Source organism: Cervus canadensis, chromosome X, assembly GCF_019320065.1.
Source record: "Cervus canadensis isolate Bull #8, Minnesota chromosome X, ASM1932006v1, whole genome shotgun sequence".
Taxonomy (NCBI): domain Eukaryota; kingdom Metazoa; phylum Chordata; class Mammalia; order Artiodactyla; family Cervidae; genus Cervus; species Cervus canadensis.
In genome coordinates this window covers 84,151,238-84,169,483 of record NC_057419.1, presented here as the reverse complement: position 1 = coordinate 84,169,483, position 18,246 = coordinate 84,151,238, and the positions used below count along the sequence as shown (strand labels likewise).

The following is an 18,246-nucleotide window of genomic DNA, read 5'->3' as shown; positions in this document are numbered from 1 at the left end:
TCTTTGGGATTGGAATGAAAACAGATCTTTTCCAGTCCTGTGGCCACTGCTGAATTTTCCAAATTTGCTGGCATAGTGAGTGCATCACCTTCACAGCATCATCTTTCAGAATTTGAAGTAACTCAATTGGAATTCCATCACACCCACTGTTCATAGTGATGCTTCCTAAGGCCTACTTGACATCACATTCCAGGATGTCTGACTCTAGGTGAGTGATCACACCATCATGATTATCTGGGTGGTGAAGATCTTTTTTGTATAGTTCTTCTGTGTATTCTTGCCACCCCTTCTTAATATCGTCTGCCTCTGTTAGGTCCATCCCATTTCTGTCCTTCATTGAGCCTGTCTCTGTCCAGAGTTCTTCAGGCACTCTGTCTATCAGATCTATCTCTTGAATCTATTTGTCACTTGCACTGTATAATGTAAGGGATTTGATTTATTACCTTGAAGTGAATTTAAGCATGATTACTTCAATACCTAGCAATTACTTTAATATGTTTGGTCTGTAAGTAACATACTATCATAACAAATAGTTCCTAGATTCACTGAGGATAAAAGGATAATTTCCATTTGGTGTAGCATTTTAATTTCTCTAAGTAGTTTCAAATCAGTTATTTCTTTTAATCTTTATAACAACCATATGATTTTTATGAATATCTGTAGGCATTGATTTATGTATTAAATATTTATATTGAATAGTTGGTAATTTCACACTCTAGAGATCCTCTAAATGATCATGTTTAAAGAAGGTAAATAAATGGGATAAATTTCTGACTTCACTGAGAATTTATTGAAGAGTCTATTTTGATTTTCAGATATGTAAGGATAAGTGAATACTTTTATTAATTCCTATCATCAGAAATTAATAATAAAACAGTATAGGTCTAATCAGAAAAAAAAACGTGATGACTTGGTATATTTTCTATTTAGCTTCTAATTTATCAAAATCATGATGCAATAAATTCAACAGTTAAAAGCAAATGAGATATACCACCAGAATCTTGGAAATGGTGTTAAAAACAAGATTCCAGTTGATAGTCTGAAAAATGAATCAAGGTAAGATATCAGTTATAGGAAAATGAATGGGATCTATCAACCTATTGTTCCAAAGAACAAAATGTTGACTTTCATCCTTAATAGCTGCATTCATTCACCCAGGGAGACAAAGAAGCCTTTCCTGGTAAGATGACTTCAGGGTGACATAAATCCTCAATCAGTGGCTACACTTCATAGACCACTAAGCAAAATGACACAGCAACTTTTAAAAAACCAGTTTTGCTCTTTGGTTAATCAACTACCTAATAACAAGTACCTCAGTCTGAAAGTTCAGCCAAATTCCCTTCTACTTTTAATTCTTATTCCCTTATACATATTTTAATATTCATACTGAGATTTTCATTTTGTTTCACTTCAAAACTCAAACTGGATGACAAGTTTAAAATGATGACATCAATGAATCAAAGGGTAAAAAAACATTTGAAACCCTAAATGAGACTACACAAGGCACATTTTGATGCATTTAATTTGGGGCAGGACAATAATCATACAGAATTTTGGCTTTAAAAATAGAATTAGCATTTATTAATTAAACACAACCTTCTGTCAGTTCTTAATTTGTACAAGAAACTTATATTGTAGGGTCAGCCCCATTTTCATAAAGGAATTGTTTCTATAACCGATTTCTTTTTTTTTTAGTTTAGCTCTTTCCCTGCTTATGAAGAACATAACTAACTTTGCTTATTTATGAAGGTTTGCAAAACAAAAACAAAAACTTAATCTTCTGGAAAATACATTTCACATTGATTTTGGAAAAGTTTGCCAAAGAATGTAAACAAAGACATAATTCTTCCTGTTAGGTATCTCCTGAGGTTCAAATTATTTGTATTACTTTACTCCCCCCTAAAAAAAAAATGTTTGGTTTTTAGAATTACAACTTACATTGTGATGATTTCAACTGAAATAGAGTATGAAATAAGTGAAAAATGGTCATTCTATTATTTTAGATAACTCACAATTTCTGAACAGATGATAAATGTATATCAGTGTTCTCACACTTGCTTATTATTCTAAGAAATATTTGAAATACTGAAAATTATTTATCCTTTGCAAAGGAATTCAATACTTTAATGGAGATGATAGAATAAGCTATCATGACCAGAAATATTTCACACTTATTAAACAGACACTCACTCTAGGAAATTGTGATCACATGCTGCATTAATTCTTCCTATAAACTGACAACCCTGGAAAATGAAGGCCAGTGATATTCACGACAAAATTGCTTTGTATCAGGACTTGATTTTGTGGACGGCACAAGAATAAAACTTCAGAGAAGAAAAGACAATTAGACCCTCAAAAATCAAAGAAGTATATTTTTCACTCTATAGTCATATTTAGACCATAAGCATCTGGAAATATTCAATTCAGTATAGTCACCCTGGTCATATGTATCTATAAAAATTAAATTAAAAATTCAATTGCTCAGTTGTACTAGGCACATTTCAAGTGTTCAGGGAAAATAGGCAAATGTGACAAGGGGCTACAGTATTGGACACTGCAGGTTATAGAACATTTCTACCATGGCAAAAAGTTCCATTGGACAGTGCTAATTTAGAGAAAGAGGAAAATAATCTTGAGCTATGCATGCATCCAGCAAAGTGGCAATCATGGCTGGGGTAACCAATTCATAGGCAAAGGACCAAAAAATGATAAACTGAAATGATGAAGTAAAATTTATTATTGAATTATTTAGTAATGAATGCTGTTTTATGACATTAAATCTTGAAACTAGTAGATAGTGAATATTTTTAAGAGATTGGTAACTTGTTAATTCAAACAGAAACAGTCAAGTTTCCTCTTGGTTTAAATTAGAAATCAAACTGCTTGAGATCCTCTGAGAGAAAAAATGTGGTTTTACAGTTATAAATAAATAGTATCTTGCAATTATTTTCATAAAACACTATATGATCCCCATAAAAATTATGAGAAATACAATGTAAATAAATGTATTGTATCTGATACACTAAAATTTTGAAGAGGTAATATACCAATGCAACTACCCATTTTGATAGTTTTTAGGTTATTGTTTAGGGTCAATAGTAGTGTGAGGTACTGACTATTTTCTCCTGATTTACCACCATCATAATCCTTATAGGAATATGAAGAATATAATGCATGATAAAAATCACTAATTCTTCAAGAACTCCAGACAGGAAACTGAAGAGTATAGTGCAAATATCCCATATAGACCTCTATTTAAGTTTGTTTTGCTTTAAAATGCCAGAAATGCATGCATACTATAAATAGTATAATATAGAACTAGGCTTCCCTGGTGGCTCAGCTGGTAAAGAATCTGCCTGCAATGTGGGAGACCTGGTTTCGATCTCTGGGTTGGGAAGATCCCCTGGAGAAGGGAAAGTCTACCCACTCCAGTATTCTGGCCAGGAAAATTCCATGGACTATATAGTCCATGGGGTTGCAAAGGTCGGACCCGACTGAGTGACTTTCACTTCACTTCACCTCAGTAGAGAACTACGCAATGCAAGCCTGTATTGACTGTTATATTTTCTTATATTTCTATTTTTGTGCAGATTTAATCCTTGACCTCCAAGTTCTCTGCAGTGCTAGATACAGTCTTAAAAAATGTTGCTGATTTTTAATTTTTATGTACATATATACATTGTAAAAAAAGAAACATAATTTAACAAATAAAAGACAAAATTTTTAAATGTAAAGAAAGGGATTTAGTTTAAAAACTGAGAAAAAATTGATTTAAACCACTAGTGCGAACTAAAATGGACTGGAATGGGTGAATTTAAATCAGATGACCATTATATCTATCTACTATTATAAGCAAGAATCCCTTAGACAAAACAGAGTAGGCATCATACTCGCCAGTCAGGATGGCTGCTATCCAAAAGTCTACAAGCAATAAATGCTGGAGAGGGTGTGGAGAAAAGGGAACCCTCTTACACTGTTGGTGGGAATGCAAATAAGTAAAGCCGCTATGGAGAACAGTGTGGAGATTTCTTAAAAAACTGGAAATAGAACTGCCATATGACCCAGCAATACCACTTCTGGGCATACACACTGAGGAAACCAGATCTGAAAGAGACACGTGCACCCCAATGTTCATCGCAGCACTGTTTATAATAGCCAGGACATGGAAGCAACCTAGATGCCCATCAGCAGATGAATGGATAAGGAAGCTGTGGTACATATACACCATGGAATATTACTCAGCTCTTAAAAAGAATTCATTTGAACCAGTCCTAATGAGATGGATGAAGCTGGAGCCCATTATACAGAGTGAAGTAAGCCAGAAAGATAAAGAACATTACAGCATACTAACACATATATATGGAATTTAGAAAGATGGTAACGATAACCCTATATGCAAAACAGAAAAAGAGACACAGAAATACAGAACAGACTTTTGAACTTTGTGGGAGAATGTGAGGGTGGGATATTTCAAAAGAACAGCATGTATACTATCTATGGTGAAACAGATCACCAGCCCAGGTGGGATGCATGAGACAAGTGCTCGGGCCTGGTGCACTGGGAAGAGCCAGAGGAATCGGGTGGAGAGGGAGGTGGGAGGGGGGATCGGGATGGGGAATACGTGTAAATCTATGGCTGATTCATATCAATGTATGACAAAAAAAATAAATAAATAAATTTTAAAAAAATAAAAATAAAAAAAATTAAAAAAAAAAAAAGAGTCTGAAATGTAGTACTTGGATGCAATCTCAAAAATGAAAGAATGATCTCCGTTCATCTCTACGGCAAACCATTCAATATCATGGTAATCCAAAGTATGCCCTGACCAGTAATGCTGAAGAAACTAAAGTAGAACGGTTCTATGAAGACCTACAAGACCTTCGAGAACTAACATGCAAAAAAGATGTCCTTTCCATTATAGGAGACTGCAATGCAAAAGTAGGAAGTCAAGAAACACCTGGAGTAACAGGCAAATTTAACCTTGGAGTACAGAATGAAGTGGGGCAAAGGTTAATAGAGTTTTGCTAAGAGAATGCACTGGTCATAGCAAACACCCTTTTCCAACAATACAAGAGAAGACTCTACACATGGACATCACCAGAGGTCAACACCAAAATAAGACTGACTATATTTTTTGCATCCAAAGGTGGAGAAGCTCTATAGAGACAATAAAATCAAGACTGGGAGCTGACTGTGGCTCAGACCATGAAGTCTTTATTGCCAAATAAAGACTTAAACTGAAGAAAGTAGGGAAAACCACTAGACCATTCAGGTATGACCTAAATCAAATCCCTTACGACTATACAGTGGAAGTGAGAAATAGATTCAAGGGACTAGATCTGATAGAGTGCCTGATGAACTATGGACAGAGGTTCATGACATTGTACAGGAGACAGCAATCAAGATTATCCCCAAGAAGAAGAAATGTAAAAAGGCAAAATGGCTGTCTGAGGAGGCCTTACAAATAGCTGTGAAAAGAAGAGAAGTGAAAAGCAAAGGAGAAAAGGAAGGATATACCTATTTGAATGCAGAGTTCTAAAGAATAGCAAGGAAAGATAAGAAAGCCTTCCTCAGTGATCAACACAAAGAATTAGAGGAAAACAATAGAATGGGAAAGACTAGAGATCTCTTCAAGAAAATCAGAGATACCATGGGAATACTTCATGCAAAGTTGGGCTCAATGAAGGACAGAAATGGTAGGGACCTAACAGAAGCAGAAGATATTAAGAAGAGGTGGCAAGAATACACAGAAGAACTATACAAAAAAGATCTTCACCACCTAGATAATCATGACGGTGTGATCACTCACGTAGAGCCAGACATCCTGGAATGTGAAGTCAAGTGGGCATTAGGAAGCATCGCTATGGACAAAGCTAGTGGAGGTGATGGAATCCCAGTTGAGCTATTTCAAATCCTGAACGATGATACTGTGAAAGTGCTACACTCAGTATGCCAGCAAATTTGGAAAACTCAGCAGTGGCAACAGGAGTGGAAAAGATCTGTTTTCATTCCAACTCCAAAGAAAATGAAAATAAAGTCGCTGAGTCATGTCCAACTCTTTGTGACCCTATGGATAGCAGCCTACCAGGCTCCTCCATCCATGGAATTTTCCAGGTAAGAGTACTGGAGTGGCTTGTGATTTCCTTCTCCAATCCCAAAGAATGGCAATGCCAAAGAATGCTCGACTACCACACAATTGCACTCATCTCACATGCTAGTAAAGTAATGCTCAAAATTCTCCAAGCCAGGCTTCAACAATACGTGAACGGTGAGATTCCAGTTTTCAAGCTAGATTTAGAAAAGGCAGAAGAACCAGAGATCAAATTGCCAACATCTGTTGGATCATGAAACAAGCAAGAGAGTTCCAGAAAAAACATCTATTCCTGCTTTATTGACTATGCCAAAGCCTTTGACTGTGTGGATCACCACAAACTGAAAAATTCTGAAAGAGATGGGAATACCTGACCTGCTTCTTGAAAAATCTGTTTGCAAGCAAGGAAGCAACAGTTAGAACTGGACATGTAACAACAAACTGGTTCCAAATAGGAAAAGGAGTACTTCAAGGTTGCATATTGTCTCTCTGCTTATTTAACTTATATGCAGAGTACATCATGAGAAGTGCTAGGCTGGATGAAGCACAAGCTGGAATCAAGATTGCCAGGAGAAATATCAATAGGCTCAGATTTACAGATGACACCACCCTCAAAGCAGAACTCGAATAAGAACTAAAGAACCTGTTGATGAAAGTGAAAGAGAGTGAAAAACTTGGCTGAAAGCTCAGCATTCAGAAAACTTAAGACCATAGCATCTGATCCCATCACATCATAGCATCTGATCCCATCACTTCATAGCAAATAGATGGGGAAACAGTGGAAATAGTGGCAGACTTTATTTTGGGGGGCTCCAAAATCACTGCAGATGATGACTGCAGCCAGTCATCATCTTAATAAATTAAAAAGCACTTGTTCCTTGGAAGGAAAGTTATGACCAACCTAGACAGCATATTAAAAAGCAGAGACATTACTTTCTGACAAAGGTCTGTCTAGTCAAAACTATGATTTTTCCAGTAGTCATGTATGGGTGTGAAAGTTAGACTACAAAGAAAGCTGAGTGCCAAAGAATTGATGCTTTTGAACTGTTGTGTTGGAGAAGATTCTTCAGAGTCCCTTTGACTGCAAAGAGATCCAACCAGTCCATCCTAAAAGAAATCAGTCCTGAATATTTATTGGATGGACTGATGCTGAAGCTGAAGCTCCAATACTTTGTCCACCTGATGAGAAGTACTGACTCATTTGAAAAGACCCTGATGCTGGTATAGATTGAATTCGGGAAGAGAAAGTGATGACAGAGGATGAGATGGCTGGATGGCATCACCAACCCAATGGACACTAGTTTGGGTAAGCTCCGGGAGTTGATGATGGACAGGGAGGCCTGGAGTGCTGTAGTCCATGGGGTTGCAAAGATTTGGACAGGGCTGAGAGACTCAATTGAGAAAAGCCTCTTCTGAAATGAAAATGGAATCATTCAGTTTCTCTGTGCAATATTTTGTCTTGCTCCTAGTCTCTTTTTTCTCTAAAATTCTTATTTCTTAGGAGTCAGATGTTCCCAATTTTATTGTATTTAAATTCTATTTGGAAAAAAATGGACAAATAGATTTCATGTGTAGAGGAAGATCTGTCATTCTAATTTTGTTTATATATTTATCTTTCAGAATTTATTATATGTAAAACAGTAAACTAACATGGGCATTTTTGTGCATAAAGTATTGGATTTTACATTTCTATATCTACTATATAATACTGCTTTGTTTTCATTTAGTTATACTTATTTCCTTCCCATCTGTCAATAAGCTAACTTGTCATTATTAAAATATGCCCTTTTTAAAAGGGCAAGATTTTCCCAACATTACTTTCAAAATAGCAATTGAATTCACAGACTAAAACAAGGTAGAAGAAACTGGACTTTTATTTCTGTGTTGTGAGCCATATTCATGAGAAAATGTAAAATCAGTTTTTCTTAGGCATTATTAAGTGTAAGAAAAAATAATTCATTGATAGCTAATTCCACCATGCTTACAAAAAGAAACCATTTTATAGAAGTATTGTTAAAATATACTTTTGGTGTTATCTTCTTGCTTTAAGAATAAGTGAAAAGTTATCTATAACCAGAATGAACCAAAAGACTCCATAAAGCTCCATTCTTGCTACTGTCTTAATGACCAATATTAATGATTTCAAATAAATCATTCAGGGATTCACACCATTCATGTAAAGCTATTGTTAAATATGTTTGATATGGAAATCGAGACAAGCATTTGTTTCCCAACTTAAGAATCAAAATCACAATATTATATCCAAATATAAATTGCCTTGATACAATGAAATTTAAAAAAAAAAAAAAAAAACTTTTTTAAGAGCTTTCACAATGAGCTATGGAGATGGACTGCCTGGTTTTGAATCCATGCCACTTATTAGCTGTGCAACCTTGTGCAAGTTTTTAAAAATTCTGTCTCATTAAAAAAATATATATATAATACAGCATCTACCCCATAGTCTTATTGTGAAGATTAAATGAATTAACATATGTAAAGCATTTACTTCCTGGGATTCACATGTGTTTGCAGTCATTATTGTCGTCACTATTTAACTAAAGAAAACAAACAAACGCATTGTATTTCCTGTACTCACTGAAAGCAAAAAAGTCTAATCCCATGGGAGAAAAAAAATTGGACTTGAATTCTAGTATCAACTCTGACTTTAAGGGCTTCCCTGGTGGCTCAGTGGTAAATAATCCACCAGCCAATGCAAGAGACATGGGTTTGTTCCCTGATCTGGGAAGATCCCACACGCTGTGGAGCAGCTAAGCCTGTGCGCCACAACTACTGAGCCTGTGCTGCAGAACCTGGAAGCCACAACTACTGAAGCCCACTTGTCCTAGAGCCCTGGCTCTGTGGCATTGAAAAGCCCATGCATCGCAACTAGAGTAGCCCCTGCTCAGCTCACTGCAACTGGAGAAAAGCTCTCGCAGCAACAAAGACCCAGCCAAGACAAAAATAAATAATTTTTTTTTTAATTTTCCTTTAAGTATTTATGACTTTGGACAAGTCATTTAATCTTTCTGTGCCTCTCTTTCTTCATTATGGTGAGTAGAATTGGAGACCTCTAATATTCTTTCTTGTTCTAGCATTTTAGATTGAAATAAGCTTTCATCATAAATGTGCACTCATTTGTATAATGAATCTCAATTATGTGTAGTGCTACAGCTTTAAAAAATTTACATCACAATTCTATATGTAAATCCAAAATATATTATTGTCATCAACTGCATATTTTATATCATTTTAATTGATTTAAAATTATGTTTACATGGGTTAAAGGCTACATGCCTGTTTGCAGGAGGTAGTGATTTTATGGATTCTAGCCTGGCAAAAAAACACTTCTTCATATAATTTAGAAATAAAAACTTTGTTTTAAAAGAGTATTTTAATGATTATTTTCCATTTTCAAAGTTTTTTAGTAATAAAATTTCCCCTCAAAAGGGATATATTCCAATGACATTTATCTTTAGATATTACGGTCAGTTTTCAAATGCATACATTGAACAGTGTATCCCCTTGATGAAATAGAAAACATATACTAACTCATGGCTAATTTTAACTGGTATTTGCTTTTTTAGGACCAAATGTAAGTTAGAGAAAGTGGGAGTTTATTTTCATTGGATAATTGTAACACATTTTGAACCCCTGTAACATATTTTGACTATGTGGATCACAATAAACTGTGGAAAATTCTGAAAAAGATGGGAAAACAAGACCACCTGACCTTACTCTTGAGAAACTTGTATGCAGGTCAGGAAGCAACGGTTAGAACTGGACATGGAACAACAGACTGGTTCCAAATAGGAAAAGGAGTACATCAAGGCTATATATTGTCACTCTGCTTATTTAACTTATATGCAGAGTACATCATGAGAAATGCTGGGCTGGAAGAAACACAAACTGGAATCAAGATTGCTGGGAGAATATAAATAACCTCAGATATGCAGATGACACCACCCTTATGGCAGAAAGTGAAGAAGAACTAAAGAGGCTGTTGATGAAAGTGAAAGAGGAGGGTGAAAAAGTTGGCTTAAAGCTCAACATTCAGAAAACTAAGATCAAGGCATCTGGTCTCATCACTTCATGGCAAATAGATATAGATTGGGAAACAGTGGCAGACTTTTTTGGGGGGGCTCCAATATCACTGCAGATGGTGATTGCAGCCATGAAATTAAAAGACACTTACTCCTTGGAAGGAAAGTTATGACCAAACTAGACAGCATATTAAAAAGCAGAGACATTACTTTGCCAACAAAGGTCCGTCTAGTCAAGGCTATGGTTTTTCCAGTAGTCATGTATGGATGTGAAAGTTGGACTATAAAGAAAGCTGAGCACAGAAGAATTGATGCTTTTGAACTGTGGTGTTGGAGAAGACTATTGAGAGTCCCTTGGTCTGCAAGGAGATTCAACCAGTCCATCCTAAAGGAGATCAGTCCTGGGTGTTCATTGGAAGGACTGATGTTGAAGCTGAAACTCCAGTTCTTTGGCCACCTGATGGGAAGAGCTGACACATTTGAAAAGACCCTTATGTTGGGAAAGACTAAAGGCAGGAGGAGAAGGGGATGACAGAGGTTGAGATGGTTGGATGTCATCACCGATTCAATGGACACTAGTTTGGGTAAACTCCAGGAGTTGGTGATGGACAGTGAGGCCTGGCGTGCTGCGGTTCATGGGGTCGCAAGGAGTCGGACACAACTGAGGGACTGAACTGAATTGAACTGAATACATTTTGTAATACATTGCAATACATTTTGAACTCCTGTGTTAAAAATATTGAAGCAAACACATCTCACAAAATCAAACAATTTTTTAAAATAGTATTTCCAAATAAAATATGCCATCATGATTTTGTATTGAAAATGATAAAAAGTCAAATTCTCTAAAGTTTATCACTTTAAAATTTAAAAGATAATTTAAACCTGTTACAGCTGATAACTGTAACATTGCACCTTAAAAATTTTCCACTAATTACAGCTGTTAATTTTCAAGGGGAACAACAGTGAGTCCGATTTGACATAAGGACAGCTTTTCCACCTCTTTTTTTTTGTTTGTTTTTTTATTCAGAAGAAATGTTTAAAAAAAAAAAAAAAACAAAGCATTGCAAATATATTATCTATCCAACCAGTACATTTTTGTGGACTACTTTTACTTTTTTGATGTTAGAAAATAACTAGCAATTGTTTTGTAAAACTTTATATACAACAACCAAAATGAAACAACAGAAACTGAAAACCAAGAAACTCCACGTGTTACCTAGTAATGCTACCTATTAAAAACTACAGAATCTAAACTCTGAGGCTAAAACTCAAAGGTCCTTGATTATTGCTTCCAACATAGGTTTTTTCTCATTAATTTAAAATCTATGATATCCCCTCTTCAGTCAAACCAACACCCACTCTCTAATCATAACATTTTTCAGATCTCTGGTCATCCATGGTCCTCATCTGCTCCGGGGCATTTCACACAACTCATTTTCTCTAAGAAACTTTCACAGATTAACATTACACAGGGGATATTTGAATAAGTATAAAAGTAAGCATAAGCTTAGAAGTAAGTGCTTAAGGGACTTGTTAAAATATGGCAACTCTGGAGAAGGCAGTCAACAAAGTCTTGGAGTGACCAGCTTTTCATTTTTTTTTTAACTTTAATTTGGCAAAAATCTAATTAACAGTTATTATGTGTCATGTGCATTTGAATATCACATTCCTTTACTCATCTATTATTTCTCTCTCAACCTGTAAAATATACAGAATATTGTTTTGAACTGAATGTACTGTTGAATAAAATTTTTACCTTGGTTTAATTTGGCTTTGCTATCTTAATGGTAGGGCTTCCTGGGTAACTTAACGACAAAAAAAAAAAAAAATCTACCTACCAATGCAGGAGAAGTGGGTTCCATACCTGGGTTGGGAAAATGCCCTGGAGAAGGAAATGGCAACCCAATCCAGCATTCATGACTGGGAAATTCCATGGAGAGAAGAATCTGGTGGGCTACAGCCCATGGAGTCACAAAGTGTAGGACACAAATTAGCAACTAAACAACAACAACAATCTTAAACTATCACTAAGAAAATGGGGACAGTGCATTCTAAAATTTTTTTTTTTTGGTAAGTCCAAAGTTTACCAAAAACTTTTGGTAAGTTTTTTTTTTTTTTTTTTTTTTGTAAGTTTACTATCTCACGTCCTATTGAAAGCAAATCTGGTACACGTTTTAGGTCCAGATTAAAACATTGCGTGCATGTTAAATGGCAATAATGAAAAGGATTGAATCAGCCCGTTGATGATCAAATTACAAATTGTCTTATTCATCAGTTCATTTCCGTTCAGTTGCTCAGTCACGTCCGACTCTTTGTGACCCCATGGGCTGCACCACGCCAGACCTCCCTGTCCATCACCAACTCCCAGAGTTTACTCAAACTCATGTCCAACGAGTCAGTGATGCCATCCAGCCACCTCATCCTCTGTCATCCCCTTCTCCTCCCGCCTTCAATCTTTCCCAGCATCAGGGTCTTTTCCAATAAGTCCATTCTTCCCATCAGGTGGCCAAAGTGTTGGAGTTTCAGCTTCAGCATCAGTTCTTCCAATGCATATTCAGGGCTGATTTCCTTTAGGATGGACTGGTTTGATCTCTTTGCGGTCAAAGGGACTCTCCAAAACCACAGTTCAAAAGCATCAGTTCTTCAGTACTCAGCATTCTTTATAGTTCAACTCTCACATCCATACATGACTACTAGTAAATCATAGCTTTGACTAGATGGACCTTTGTTGGCAAATGTCTGTGCTTTTTAATATGCTGTCTAGGTTGATCATGGAGAAGGAAATGGCAACCCACTCGTGTTCTCGCCTGGAGATTCCCGTGGACAAGTCAGGTGGTCTGTATTCCCATCTAATTTTCCACAGTTTATTGTGATACACACAATCAAAGGCTTTGGTGTAGTCAATAAAGCAGACATAGATATTTTTCTGGAACTCTCTTACTTTTTTGATGATCCAACGGATGTTGGCAATTTGATCTCTGGTTCCTCTGCCTTTTCTAAATCCAGCTTGAACATCTGGAAGTTCATTGTTCATGTACTGTTGAAGCCTGGCTTGGAGATTTTTGAGCATTACTTTGCCAGTGTGTGAGATGAGTACAATTGTGTGGTAGTTTGACCATTCTTTGGCATTGCCTTTCTTTGGGATTGGAATGAAAACAAATCTTTTCCAGTCCTGTGGCCACTGCTGAGTTTTCCAAATTTGCTGGCATAGTGAGTGCATCATCTTCACAGTATCATCTTTTAGAATTTAAAGTAGCTCAACTGGAATTCCATCACCTCCACTAGCTTTGTTTGTAGTGATGCTTCCTAAGGCCCACTTGACTTCACATTCCAGGATGTCTGACTCTAGGTGAGTGATCACACCATCATGATTATCTGGGTGGTGAAGATCATTTTTGTATAGTTCTTCTGTGTATTCTTGCCACCTCTTCTTAATATCTTCTGCTTCTGTTAGGTCCATCCCATTTCTGTCCTTTATTGTGCCCATCTTTGCCTCAAATGTTCCCTTGATATCTCTAATTTTCTTGAAGAGATCTCCAGTCTTTCCCATTCTATTGTTTTCCTCTATTTCTTTGTGTTGATCTTATTCATGACAGTTTGATCTTATTCATGACAGTTTGTAAAGTCAAGATTTTGTAAATGTAGTAATAATGTGATGAATTATGTTCCAACTACCCGTAATGGACTTGAACAATTTGGGAAGGACTGTGAGGCACTAGAGAAATGAGAAGTGGCAGAGGGTATGGACGAAACTGTGGAGAAACCTAGAAAGAGTGGGAGTACAAAGGATAGGTAGGCAAGGGATGATTTTGAGTATTGGGATGAACTAGGAAAAGTATTCATGCAATCTAAGCAGGACAAGGATGGATGAAAACTAACTGGAGGAAATTGAATTTGGAAACCTAAACAGTAGGTAGAGACTTGGAAGAATTATACAAACTCAAAAGCACAGTGAGGAATTTGGCAAAACTGTAATGAACTGATCATGACTTCATTGAGTGGGAGACTTGAAGGACCGAAAAAAAAAAACAGGGAAGGTGTGGGGAGATTTCATGGATATGGGAGGTCTTAGGCACCACTGAGAGTGGATCTGAGTAGAGTGTGGATTTGAGTACCTAAAGTGGATGGAGGGAAGAGATAGAGGTAATGGAGCTAATGGAAGGGAACAATGAAAATAATGATGTAACAAGTAAAAGAAAGTTGTTTAAATTTTCTTCCCTAAGTAAAAATTAAGTTACTGGAGAAATTTTATATAGACTAACAATTTTAATATATTACTTCTTTTTAGGAATGCTGGGAATGGGGGTGGGTTGGAGTGGCACATATTTCACTTTCTTGTTCTGCCACATGGAAGAGAAAAAGTGAGAATGGGAATTTGTGACAAAGAACTTAAATACATTATTTTAAAATATAAAATATATTGTACTACTTTATCACAGTACTACTCAGTACTGTGAGAAGGTTGAAGGGTTGCATTGGAGGACATATTATTCACTAAGTTTACAAACATAAATGATTTTTGAAAAAAATTAAAACCTCCATGACACCTTGAACATTATTTCAAATTTCATTTAATTAAATAGAATCTTAAAAACTTTTAATCACTTAAATGAAGAATGGGGGATACACTACTAGCTTATTTAATCAAATCATTTTCCTATCAGTGTTAAGACATTCCATGTATTTACTCACTAGAAAAATCTCTTGGGACTTCCCAGTGGTCCAGTGGTTAAGACAGCCTTCCTATGCAAGAGGCACAAGTTTGATTCCTGGTGAGGGCATGAAGGTCCCACATGCCCTGGAGTGTGGCCAAAAACGAAAAAAAAAAAAAAAGTTTTTTTGCTAGTTGGTATATATTATATTTGTTTGTTGTTGTTGTTTTGTTGCTAAATCATGTCTGACTCTTTTGCAACCCCATGGACTGTAGCCCGCCAGGCTTCTCTGTCCATGGGATTTCCCAGGCAAGAATACTTGAGTGGGATGCCATTTTCTTCTCCAGGGGATCTTTCCAACCTCGGGATCAAACACACACCTCATGCACTGGCAGCGGAATTCTTCACCACTGAGCCACAGGGATGCCCATTATATTCTTTGACTATCTTCTGTGTGCTAGGCACTGAAAGGCAAAAATGAGAAAGAACAGTCACTCTACCTAAGTTGGTCCACAAAAAAGAGGTATTTGGACATTTATAATACATTGATAGTGTCTGTGGTCATTCAAGTCAATAGAAGCATTTGCTGTAATATGGGGGGATTTTTGTTGTTGTTTTACATCTCTCCCAACATATTAGTCAGTATACTGGAATGAATATAAACTTCCGTTTCCCCTCATCCATTTTAATGTTAAAATTTTAAGCTTGATGCAAATCTTTTAAGGAAAAGAAAGGTTTGAATACTAAAAATGGGAGTTCAGATAAAATCTGTGCTGAAAAGTTCCAGAAGAAGTGTGATTTATATGGTATTTAACATATATAAAACTCACCTTGAAATATCTGAATGAAAACCCACTTTTGCACAGTCCTCATAGTGCTCTGCAATCAGATGTGGGGTGGAGGATAAAAAGAGAGAGGGGAAGAAAGATCTTTGCCTCAAGTACAATGTAATTAATTGAAACTTAAAATAGATGTACCAAAATGATCGGGTTTTGATAACCCTATACTATGCTACCTGGGAGGTTCCACAGCAGGACCTGCAAGGTCCCTTTAGTTTTAGGGATGCAATGACTCTGTTATACCCTGATGGATAAAGTGCTGTTAGCAGCAAATCATTCTGGACTCTGAAATGCAGTCACAAAATATTCTAGGAATTCAAAATGAAGCAAAGACTCTGCTACCCTTATTTGCCTGCTAGCGGAAGATCAAATAAAAATGTTGTATCCACTAAATGGGCTTTCTCTTTTGGACTTATATAACAGTTCTCTAAACCTAACACATAGAATTGGTAACCTGCAGTAGGATTATGAAACAATAGAAACCATCGGAAAGCCATATAGACTCACAGTACTGTGTATATGCGCACTAGGTGTAATCCTAGTGCTTCAATTAACAGTATTTCTTCCCCGAAGCTGAGGAAAAAGGTCATTCCTTGAATACTAATCACATATTATGTCATTAAGAATTAATAATCATGAAATGTTAATTTAAAGTTCCTTCAATTACTAAACTGATCTAATGTTTCTTGGTATCAATTCACACTATCTTATAGGGGGATTTCTAATTCTGTAAGGAGGATAACAAAATGTTGTCTCAAATCCATATATATGCATTAGTATACTGTATTGGTCTTTATCTTTCTGGCTTACTTCACTCTTTATAATGGGTATATTATCAAGGGTGAAACAGATCACCAGCCCAAACTGGATGCATGAGACAAGTGCTAGGGGCTGGTGCACTGGGAAGACCCAGAGGGATGGGGTGGGTAGGGAGGTGGGAGGGGAGATTGGGATGGGGAATATATGTAAATCCATGGCTGATTCATGTCAATGTATGGCAAAAACCACTACAATATTGTAAAGTAATTAGCCTCCAACTAATAAAAATAAATGGAAAAAAAATGTTGTCTCACCCAAGCTTGTCACTTTCTTCACAAGGCTACAAAATTGAGAGCAGCTGAGGCAGGACCTCTCTGGCATGTGGATGGAATCCTTATTCACAAAACAATTTTCCAAAGGTCAAACACTTGGATTTGGATTTCAAGAAACCAAAAATCTAAATTCAAAATGTAGACCACACAATAGCAGAGGTCCATCATTATACATCACAATCTTCCAATTTGCTGTAATGGCTACAAAATAAGAAAATGTTAATGACCTTTGCACAATTTTAGATTTTGGAAAAGGGGAAGCAAAGCACATAAATTTGTGATTTCTATATGATCTTGTGGATCTTTCTTGGATTAAAAAACAAAAAGTTCACAGCAATTTTGGAGGTAGGGTATGCTAGAAATGTATTTAGGCTTTAGACTAGAAGAAGCTTTAAAAATTTCAAAAAGCCAGCCCACACTGCTGCATTCTTAATACCAATTAAGTCAGATCTTTTAAAGGATTTAATGCATATTTGTGTAGGAATCATGGAAATTTGCTACCTATTTCTATTATGTTTTTAGTTTTATATTGGTGTTGCAAAAACATAGATTAACTGAAAATGTGACTAGAATCTCACTGGTATAAATATTCTTCAGGGAATAACAGTTTACATTGCAATGGCTGGAATTTATACTTTTTAATACTGGAAATGGGAATGCTATGCTTTATCACTGCATGATTATGACTTTTCTAGAATTCCAGACACATGTTTTTCTCACATCCATTTCTCTACTAAAACTTTTTAGAGCAGTGCTATGCAGAACTTCCTGTGATGGTAGAAATAGTCTATATCTGAATGTTCCAATATGGTAATTAAAGGTGGATATCAAACCCATGAAATGTGGCTAGCGCAACTAAGAAAATCCATTCTTAATTTTGCATAATTTTAATTAACTTTTATTTAAACATTTACATGTGCTAGTAACTACCTTATTGAATATCACAGTACAGAGATACTTTGTATTCTGTATTTAATTTAAGGTATGCATGATTTGGAACAATGAACATGATTTGTTCATTTGGACATGGAACAATGGACTGGTTCCAAATTGGGAAAGGAGTATGTCAAGGCTGTATTTTGTCACCTTGCTTATTTAACTTATATGCAGAGTCCATCATGCGAAATGCCAGACTGGATGAAGCACAAGCTGGAATCAAAATTGCGGGGAGAAATATCAATAACCTCAGATATGCATATGACACCATTCTTATGCAGAAAGCAAAGAGGAACTAGAGTCTCTTGATGAAAGTGAAAGAGGAGAGTGAAACAGCTGGCTTAAAACTCAACTTCCAAAAAACAAAGATCATGGCATCCAGTCCCATCATTTCACGGCAAATAATGGAAAACAATGGAAACTGTGACAGACATTATATTCTAGGGTTCCAAAATCACTGCAGATGGTGACTGCAACCATGAAATTAAAAGATGCTTGCTCCTTGGAAGAAAAGTTATGACCAACCTAGACAGCATATTAAAAAGCAGAGACATCACTTTACAGACAAAGGTCCATCCAGTCAAAGCTATGGTT

General features: G+C 36.2%; 1 protein-coding gene across 5 annotated transcripts in view; it reads right to left on the bottom strand.

Moving 5' to 3' along the window:
* Positions 1 to 18,246, bottom strand: part of PCDH11X (protocadherin 11 X-linked) — a 985,621-nt gene that overhangs the window by 931,722 nt on the left and 35,653 nt on the right. The window lies entirely within an intron of this gene.